The sequence below is a fragment of the Mustela nigripes genome, chromosome 12 (assembly GCF_022355385.1).
Source record: "Mustela nigripes isolate SB6536 chromosome 12, MUSNIG.SB6536, whole genome shotgun sequence".
In the NCBI taxonomy this organism is placed as follows: domain Eukaryota; kingdom Metazoa; phylum Chordata; class Mammalia; order Carnivora; family Mustelidae; genus Mustela; species Mustela nigripes.
The window spans coordinates 51576588-51586927 of record NC_081568.1 but is presented as its reverse complement, the minus strand read 5'-3'; positions in this window follow the sequence as shown (position 1 = coordinate 51586927).

The window sequence follows — 10340 nt, the reverse complement described above, 5'->3', positions numbered from 1 at the left end:
GCCTACTATTTTCACTTTTTCATACCCGTTTGCAAAATTCATGTCTATAAGTATTACTGTATTTGAGTTTCCAGAATTTATTTCATACAGAATCTTTACAAATGTACTGAATAATCTAATCAGATTATTTTTAGACCTGTTTAAATCCATTTAAAGTTCTTCTGAGGAGTAAATAGGAACAAAATCATCAAAAAAATTTTAAGAGAAAATTCTAAGGATAGAGATTGTTCTACCAGATATAAAAATGTACATGAAGAAACTATAGTAAATAAACTAAACAGTTCTGGCCCAGATGCAGATGGAAGCTTAATGTAGGATTATCTGTAAATGCCCCTAAAATTAGAGGCATCTTAAATGTCCAAAGATAGGGGAGAAATTGAATAAATTTTAGTACATTCATATCATGAAATTATATGTAGTACTTTAAAAAATGAAGTAAATTTTGACCCATTCACATAAAGTGATACTTGCCATGTATTGCTACATCAAAAAGCAAACATAAATAGTATGATTACTATTTTGCAAAATACATATAATAACAAAATAAAATATAGGCCTGAAATGGTACACATTTCAGATACATAAAGCCATCAACAAAGATCACACCTTTAATTTTATCTTTTCCATATAATATTTTTTTGTATATGTATACCTTTTGCAAAAATTTTTTTATAAAACAATAACAGAAAGAAAAAAAGAAAAGTGATATGACTTAGCTTCCTGGATACAGAAGAAATGAAACAGTGACACTAACCCCAGAATTCTGTTATTGCAGTTGTTATTGTAATTATCACCCAGGAAGAGTTGGATTCTCAAAATTGCTGACATTTCATTCACTTGTCTTGGAAGTTGAACAGGAAACGGCAGCACAGTGCTAGAAATTCATACTCACTTTCTTCATCTTTCTAATTATATAGTTATCCAGGAGTAAAACTTCTCTTCAGAAATAAGATAGATACTTAGTTCACTATCTTAGGCACTACTCCAAATAAAATGTTTCTAAGTTTACTGTAACCTCAACAATAAATGATAAAAAAAAAAAAATAAAAGGCTGTGAATCAACTAAACAGACATTGGCAAGTATAAAAGACTCTCTGGTGCGTGTTATAAATCCCAGATCATTTTACAATATTACGAGTTTAGAGACCTACACCCACTTTTTTTGTTTGCTTGTTTTGTTTCAGGCAGAATTCATTTTGTGCCTGCTAGATACCCTAGGGAGCATGTGTTTAAGTATGTCCCATCACATTGATGGGAACCAAAGTTCTTCACCTGGCTCTCTGCCTATAGCACTTGGAACTCTTCACTAGTCGCATAATTCTCACAGTCCTATTGTTAAATGAATCACCTCCTATTCCTTCTGTTGAAGCCATGTGTAAGTTTGGCTGTGTGGTTTTGCACAACAGTTATGTAAGTAAACATCTCCAAATCCCTATTAAGCATGCTCTTTTCTCTCATTTGAAAGGTTCTCTCCCGAGGCCCTGCCCCTGCCCCCGACACACATGGCCTTAGCAAGAAAAGCAAGTTTTAAATAAAGAGTAAATTTAAATGATTCAAATTTCTTTATTTCACTCCAATAACTGTACTATTATAAGTTAGTGTTTACGGAAACATTCAAGAAAGAGCCTCATGGTCAAGAAAGAAGTATAGTTCTGCTTTGTATCTTTGTATGAAGAAAGAAAAACAATTCTTCCATATATGAATAGCACACAACTTTGGGCATCTCTTTTCTATGGGTTCAAAACCTATTTTTCTCTATATTTATTCTTTTTTAGAGATTTATTTACTTGAGACAGAGAGAGAGAAGGGAGAGAATCCTCAAGCAGACTCTATACTGAGCACAAAGACAAATGTGGGACCCAATCCCAGGACCCCGAGATCATGACCTGAGCTGAAACCAAGAGTTGAACGTTCAACAAACTGAGCCACCTAGGCACCCCTGAAAACCTAGCTTTCTATTTAAAGGATGGAAAGATCAGTTATTGAAACACTTCTAATAGTAATTATTACATTTACTATTAAGCTTTGGTAGATGAAATTAGCATTTCTTATTTTTCACTTAGCTAAAATAGGTTTGCATTTCAGAAGAGTAGGTAAACAAAGATAAATTTGACAGTTGTGTAGTGTGGGCATGCATCAGTCTCCAGATTGGTTGTTGAAAAAGAGGATTTCCCCTTTTCTCTTGAGATCAAATGAGAGTAGATGGTGGCAGTAGGGCCTAAGTGTCCAGTCTTGGATGGGCATAAAGATGGCAGAGAGGTTCTATTCAAAACTCAATGAAATAAATGTCCAAGAGGAGAACAGCAAAGCAGTTTCAGGGAAACACAGGTCATGTTTGAACTCAGCTAATTACTGAGCTGAGACAAGTTACTTAAGTTTTTTATATTTCCAATTTTTCATCTGAAAATTAAGAGTAAGAGCCAATTTTTTCTTAAGAAGCCTAAATTAGGTAACTTAAATAAAGTGCTTAGCACAGTGCATGGTACATGAGAAATGTTCAATGAATACTTTTTAATGTTACTGATATTAATTCTACTCATTAATATTATATCATCACTATAGTAAAACCTTTCTGATACTGAGTTTCTAAATTTTTATGGATTGAGATTAATATCTCTTCTTCACAGTGAGGTTAGAAATCAATAATCCAAAGGAACTTTTACTATAGCTACTATTACTGGAAACACTGACATTATAATGTTTTTATTTAGGGAATACCACTATGTCACCATCATTTGAGAATTTACAAAATAGCCATGTAAATGGCATACATCAGGGAACACATGTCTCTCTGAATGCACTGTACAATTTAGGATTTAATGGATGAATTCAAGATTCCTAGAAGAAATGATGCCAAGGCATATTAGCATGAACAGTCATTATAGTCTTCAGATAATCTTATCTTAAATACTGCACTCTAGAGTCACTGAGGTTTAAAAAGATTCAGGCTTAGAAATATTGATGTTAAATCAGTCAGAATGCACAATTACTTCTCCTTGGCTCTACGAATCTATGCATAGGTAAAAACAGGTTGATGTTGCAGTATTCAAATTGTGTATGCTCCCTCCTCTTCCCTGTTTCTTTTTGAATATGAAATTCCATGTGTCTTATTGTAATAATTAAGCAAGAAAATTGTTTCCCAGTATACCAGCCCATATATTCCCTCACGCATAAGTGAAGGCCTAACTAAATATTTACAAACATTTGACAGTTGATTCTAGGATTCTACTGGACTAAAATACAATATATAATATATATTTAAAATATAATATATAATACTTTTTAATGTATATAATACATATATAATACAAAATACATATATAATACAAAGTACATATATAATACATATATAACATACAATACATATATGTGTATGTATATATTATATGTATTATACATATAATGTATTATATATGTATTATATATTATATATATGTATTATATATTATATATTATACATATAATGTATTATATATGTATTATACATATAATATAATATATTATATACATACATATATAATACAAAGTACAAATATAGATTGTATCCCAAGCTATGACAGGCCCATTCCAAATCAAAGTTTTAGAACCATGCTAATTAGGGATATTCTGGTTATTAAAAATTCTAATATTGGGGTGCCTGGGTGGCTCAGTGGTTTAAGCCTCTGCCTTCCGCTCAGGTCATGATTCCAGGGTCCTGGGATCAAGCCCCGGATCAGGCTCTCTGCTTAGCAGGGAGTCTGCTTCCCCCTCCCCCTCTGCCTGCCTTTCTGACTACTTGTGATCTCTCTGTGTCAAATAAATAAATAAAATCTTTAAAAATAATTCTAGTATTAGTGATTCACATGAAGGAGTTCTCAGTGCAATTGTGCATGAACTTTTCCTGCTGGGTTTAATATTTCTAAGTGCTTCAGAAGACACCCAATCCTCCATTCTCATCAGAAAATATGAGTTGACTACCTCCTGCCTATTATACTCCAAGAAGCAGTGGCAACCACTAGAGGCTGTGCTTGCAGGAGTGAGATGGCGTAGGGAATGCTGGTTTTGGAGCTGGAAAACCTGGATTTCCTTATTCACTAACATTAGATTGTAGGTTTCCTGAGAGCCAGAAATGTTCAGAGTAAACAAGTAAATTGGTTAAGTCATAGAAAAGGTAGAATCTAAAACAGAAAAATAGACATTGGGGTGAATTGTGAGTAAGAGTTAAAGTGACTTATTGGGAGGCAATTCTCTATTGTTTTCTAGCATTTCTGCACATATTATAAGCAGAGAAAATGATGCTTTGCTCCAGATTATTTTTTCAAGGATGTTTCTGTAGTAAACCGTCTGAAAGGTAAAGATAGTCTTGCCCTAGAGCATAGGGCAGGGTGCTTCTCATAAATAAGAGATAGGGAATCCTAGGGTGCCTGACTGGCTCAATCGGTACAGCATGCAACTCTTGATCTCATAGTCACGAATTTAAGCTCCATGTAGGGTATGGAGTCAACTAAGAATAAGTAAAATAAAATAAAATCTTAATAAAAAGACATGTGGGTTCCTTAAGTTCCAGATTCCTATCCTATGATGCACTGTGCTCTACAGGCAAGTGCCATCTGGCCCTCTTCCTGTTGCCCTGTGGAAACTGGGGTATGGAGCAGGGATGTAAATGTTATGCTGCTGGTTGTGCTTTGAATAATAAAGCCCTTTGTCTTTGACCAAAGTGTCTTATGTCTTCTGTGTCCATCTAAAGAACTGCAGAAGGGGTTCCTGGGTGGCTCAGTGGGTTAAAGCCTTTGCCTTCGGCTCAGGTCATGATCCCAGGGTTCTGGGATTGAGCCCTGCATTGGGCTCTCTGCTTGGCAGGGAGCCTGTTCCTCCTCTCTCTCTCTGCCTGCCTCTCTGTCTACTTGTGATCTCTGTCTGTCAAATAAATAAATAAAGACTTTAAAAAAAAAATAAAGAACTGCAGAAGAATAAAGCATTAGTTTGCAAGTAAAGTATTAGACACCTCATAGCTCTTGACAGAATATAGAGAAATAAAGGGATGCAGCATAGAAAAGAACTCTAGAAAGATAAAGGAGCAAACACTAGCCTGCAATTCCCTTCCTTCATGTTTAATAAAGGTTCACTTAGCATTAATTCATTTATTCATATACTGAGCACTTTCCAATGGGCAGGAATACAGTACTGACTATGACTGATAATGTCTCTTCTCTCTTGTTACATACCTACTAATAACCAGAGACAAATATAAATAGGTGAACAAATATATTTTACAATTTCAGATGGTCATAAATGTTATAAAGCCAAATAAAAAGTATAATGTAATTAGGGACAACTTCTTTAATTAGAGTAATCAGGGAAAGCCTTCCCTTTTATTTAAATTCAATTTAATTAACATATAGTGTATTCTTTAGATTCAGAGGTAGAATTTAGTGATTCAGCAGTTGCATATAACATCCAATGCTCATTAAATCAAGTAGCCTCTTTAATGCTCATTGTCCAACTACCCCATCCCCTGATCCAAGGGAAGGCCGTTCTGAAGTGATAACATTTGGTATAAGGTCTGTCATGTAGAATTTGGGGGAAAGAACATTCCAGGAGGTTAGGGAAGGGAAAGAAAGAAAGTGAGGAGAGAAAAAGGGAAAAAAGAGAGAAACAGAGACAACATGAGTAGAGACAAGGAAACGTGAACAAGAGACATAAAAGCAGTGTTGCTGGAACATGAGTGATGAATGAGAGGAAAAGTAATACTGGATGATTTTAGCAATTTGTGCAGAAGCCAGATCATATTGTAAATTACAGACTACAGTAGGCAATCAGATGAAATAGATGCTGTCTCTTTTCCTTTAGGAAGTTAAATGGGCTCACTTTCTTCATTATTTTTAAAAAGACACAAAGTTTACTGATGCTCTGAGTATTCACAAAATAAGGAATATATTTGCACTGTGTAAGGCAGGTGTTTGGATTTACAGAAAAAATGAAAAAAGTTTTTGCCTAGAAGCTTCTAGAGAACAGAGCTAAGTATATTTGCAACAAAATACTATTAATATTGAACACTAATACTTATATTACTACTAAAAATGGCAATATAAAGATAAGGGAAAGGATGAGGAAGAAGACAAGAAGAAAAATAGCAAATTATAGAGTCATTACCAGGAATTATGCTTAGTGCTTTATATACTATTTTAAACATCAAAATTATGTTGCAAAAGGCTTTGATGCTCCTTTCATTATTTGGAATTCAGACTCAGAGAGAAGAGGTTTTTTGCCTGAGATTTTCCAGCTAGCTTATATCTGAGCCAGGATTTGAACCTTGGAACTATCTTGCTCTAGAACCAGAAACTTTGCAGAATAGGCAGCCCATATTCTAATGCAGCAACTCCATGCTGAAGATGTTCTTTCCTTATAAAGCAGGCAGCTTTGTCATCAGTTGATAGAGAATTGTAGTATCCCAGAGATTGTTAGGTTTAGTCATGGAACAAAATGATTGGTTGTTTTTATCTGCATTGTTTGTAAAGTCTGGCTCTAAATAGAGGCTGAAATACAGCACACAACATTTTTTTTTTTCCAGTGGATGCCATAGCAGACAACAGATGTACAATGTCTATACAATAAGATGGACAAAAATGCCTAAATCGATCATCTAGCATGAGAATATAGCTGACCCATGCTTTTTTTCCAGGTGCTTCTGGACTTTGGTCCTCTGGAAGAAAAATAATGCGTTTTTGGAAAATATCTCTAAAGAGAAAGGATTATTGTCATCCTAAAGAGAATGATTCATAAATGTACAACGTCAAAGGTAAGAGAACAGAAAAAAATATCTGAAAACTAAAAAGACAGGTTTTGATCTAACAGAAAAATAGAATATCATATCCAAGGGGATCTGGAATATACTTCTTAGGTAATTAGTAACTAAGAACACGTTATATTGGGGAGATATGTCTGAAGCAGATTGTCTAGATGAGTGTTCTCCAAAACTGTTGCAACAAACGCATATTTCTGGAAATGCCAACATTTTATGAAGTTAAGACTTCATTGTTTGGAAAATCTCTAGCAAAATTTATCCAAATTTCTTCTTTCTTATAAAATAAAGAACTCTTATTTAGTTTTATGTGGGGTTGAAGATGGAGGCCAATGGTTTGGTAGGTTCTCCACTGGTGAATTTCAAACATAAGAATGGGAATTTAAGGCAAAGAAAGAGAAAAACAAGAAGCACCATGGTCAGTTATTGAAAGCAACCAAGCTCTCTAAAACAAAGGAATGTGGGGAGAGGTGTCCTGGCTCTTTCTCTGGTCCTGTGGCTGGCAGTGTGTTTATTGGAGATAAACAATCTTTGTCTTTGAAGTAGATGCCCCTTTGAAATGGATGTCTCAGCAGTCAAAAGCTTAAGTCAGACACTTGCATCACAAAAAGAAAAGCTAACTGTCAAGGCTTACACTACAAAAACCTACAGATGAAATTTACTCTGTGACACTGCCTTACCCACCCTGGTGTACCTACATCTTAACTCTTTTTGGGGAGGGGAGTGAAAATATAAATCTTAATGTGTTTAAACAATTGTGACTATATCTCTGTTACATACCAGCAATTGCATGCAATTCTTGATACACACTTTGTGTGTTGTACATCTGTGCACTGTACATTTCACTTAAAGGTTTACAGGCACATTTAGTCACTGAAGACTGGAAATTAATGTCATAAATAATACATTCATAAATAAAACAACTATTAAGAAATTACTATGTGACACTGTGCAAAATGCTGAGGATGTGGGAAACTAAAAGACAGAATGATTGACCCTGAATATGCCATGGAAGTCTTCTTAAAAGAAACTCAGTTAGGTCTTGAGGGGAGAAAAGGAGTTTTCTAAATAGAGAAGAAATAGAAATACAAGACAAGTAGGAAATGTGATAAATGCAAAGAGACAGTAGTATGTCCCAAGAACTTCAGCAACTTTGATAACAGCTGAGGAACAGAAGTCAGTTGGATACATTGTCCTGTGACAGAATTACACTTTTGAAGAGGTAGACAAAGGCCAAACTATGCAAGGCTTTTTATGTCATTCTACTGCACGTAGGTATTATATTCTAGGCAATGTGGCACTATTAAGCAATTTTAGACAACGAGGAACAAAATCAGTTTTGTTTTCTTGAATTACCTCTCTGGCATTAAGGTGCAGCCTAGATAAGGGAGTTTCACTGTGAAAAGTGGGCAAGGTAGGGCATAAAACCAGATAAGAGAACATCAAACTGGATTCCACTCAAGAGGCCATCAGCCACTGCAGTAGTAACCTCTGACTGACAAGCAAAAGGTTACTAGGATTTATTAATAAAACAATACCACTTACATAAAACTATCAACAGTCATAGGAGATAAAGAAATCCTGGCTCCCACACCAATAGAAAGCGTTTGAGGAAACCAATTCCATGAATTAATAAATTTTTGAAAAACTTCTCATTTTCCAATTTTTTTTTAAAGAACTTTATTTATTTATTTATTTATCTATTGAGAGAGAGAGAGAGAGAGCACACATGTGTGTACATGCATGCATGCACGGGGGGGGTGGGGAGAGGGAGACAGAGACTCTTAAGCAGGCTCCCCACCCAGTGTAGAGCCCAACACAGGGCTTGAGTTCACTACCCTGAGATTATGACCTGATCCAAAATCAGGAGTTGGACACCTAGACACGCAGGTGCCCCAAGAACAGCTTTTATTTATAAAGAGCACAAAAATACAGATACATCTTTGATCTATAGCTCCATGCTGAAGACAGTTTTGATTTCTTTGCCATTTTGAAGATATCTCACTATTTTGAAATAAGAGAACAGAGTCTGCTCAAGTCTTCATATCTGTAGTCAAGGAGGTTTCCATTTTCCCGGGGGGCCAACATTCCTGACATTGAGAAGAGCTGAGAAACTGTCTACTATGGTATTTACCATTACACTTGCTTGCAGTATTGTGACTGAAGCTAGTATCATTTTCACTGAGGTAGTACCATGGATACTAAGAGCCAATGACTGCAACATCAATAAAAACCTGCACAGTCCTGATTTCAGAGTGATTTCTTTGGGAGAAAATAACACCTTTAGGATTCCTTAGTATCCCTAAAATCAAAACAACTACAACAGCGTGTAACCAGCTTCATGAGTTTTTTTTTTTTTTTTTTAAGATTTTATTTATTTATTTGACAGAGAGAGATCACAAGTAGGCAGAGAGGCAGGCAGAGAGAGAGGAGGAAGCAGGCTCCCTGCTGAGCAGAGAGCTCGATGCAGGACTCGATCCCAGGACCCTGAGATCATGACCTGAGCCGAAGGCAGCAGCTTAACCCACTGAGCCACCCAGGTGCCCCAGCTTCATGCGTTCTTGTAACAACCTTCTACCACACCAGATTCTGAAGAGATTCTGAGCTTTTAAACAGTCCTACCTCTGCAACCTTTGTGGAAGAGCTGTAAAATATTTCTGAATGAGATTCTTAGATTCCTCTTTTCATCAGTATCTTCCTCTTGAGATGGTTGGAGGTTGGTTATCTTTTTTATTGTGGTTTTGCTGTCATTTCTATCCCACCTGTCACTCTCATCCATTCCACCCTGCCGATTAGATTTCAGGGAGGACTCAGTCAGTGTGTGAAGAATTAAAACTCAAGTTCTCTCCATGCTGCTTTTGCCTACCATCAATATTCTTTTACAAAGATTCCTGCCTCTGATTTTATTCCATTAGGAAAACTTTTTCTTTCAAACACATGAAATAGATCACCTCATGAAGAGAATGTATCTAAGATACTCTGCTCTAAAGGATTTTTGGCAAAATGCATCACTATCTTATCAGATAATGGCAGAGGCTGAGTATACAGATTGGGGGGAGGGGAGTTGTGTGACTGTGCTGAATACCCAGTAAGCTTAATAAATATTTTATTAAAAAGTAATGATTGGAGCATATGACTTGTAGAAAAGAATAAAAGTATATTTTTGTTTATTTTTATTTGGACTTCATTTAGTTCCCAAAGAAAATTAGGAGTGGCTAGTGGTATATACACTCCCTCTGCTTTATTAACTGTTCTACTGAAAGTTTTGCTGATGTCCTAGAGTACAAATTCAAAGGAAAGGACATTATTACACATAGTACTTTCTCCTTTACTGAAATTAAATTCAGCTTTTTTTATTTCTATAAGAACAATATACTCGATGAGATGAAAAGGCAGTAATAATTTGAGAATCAGGCAGAGAAACAATCATGTGGCTCAGTCTTTGTTTTTCACAAATGGAGAAAAAAATCATTGAGATAAAAATCAGGGTAGTGAACGTTTGAAGGGTTTACATGGAAAATTTTTTCAAGAATTATAGGCATGTCCTAATGTCTAGAAA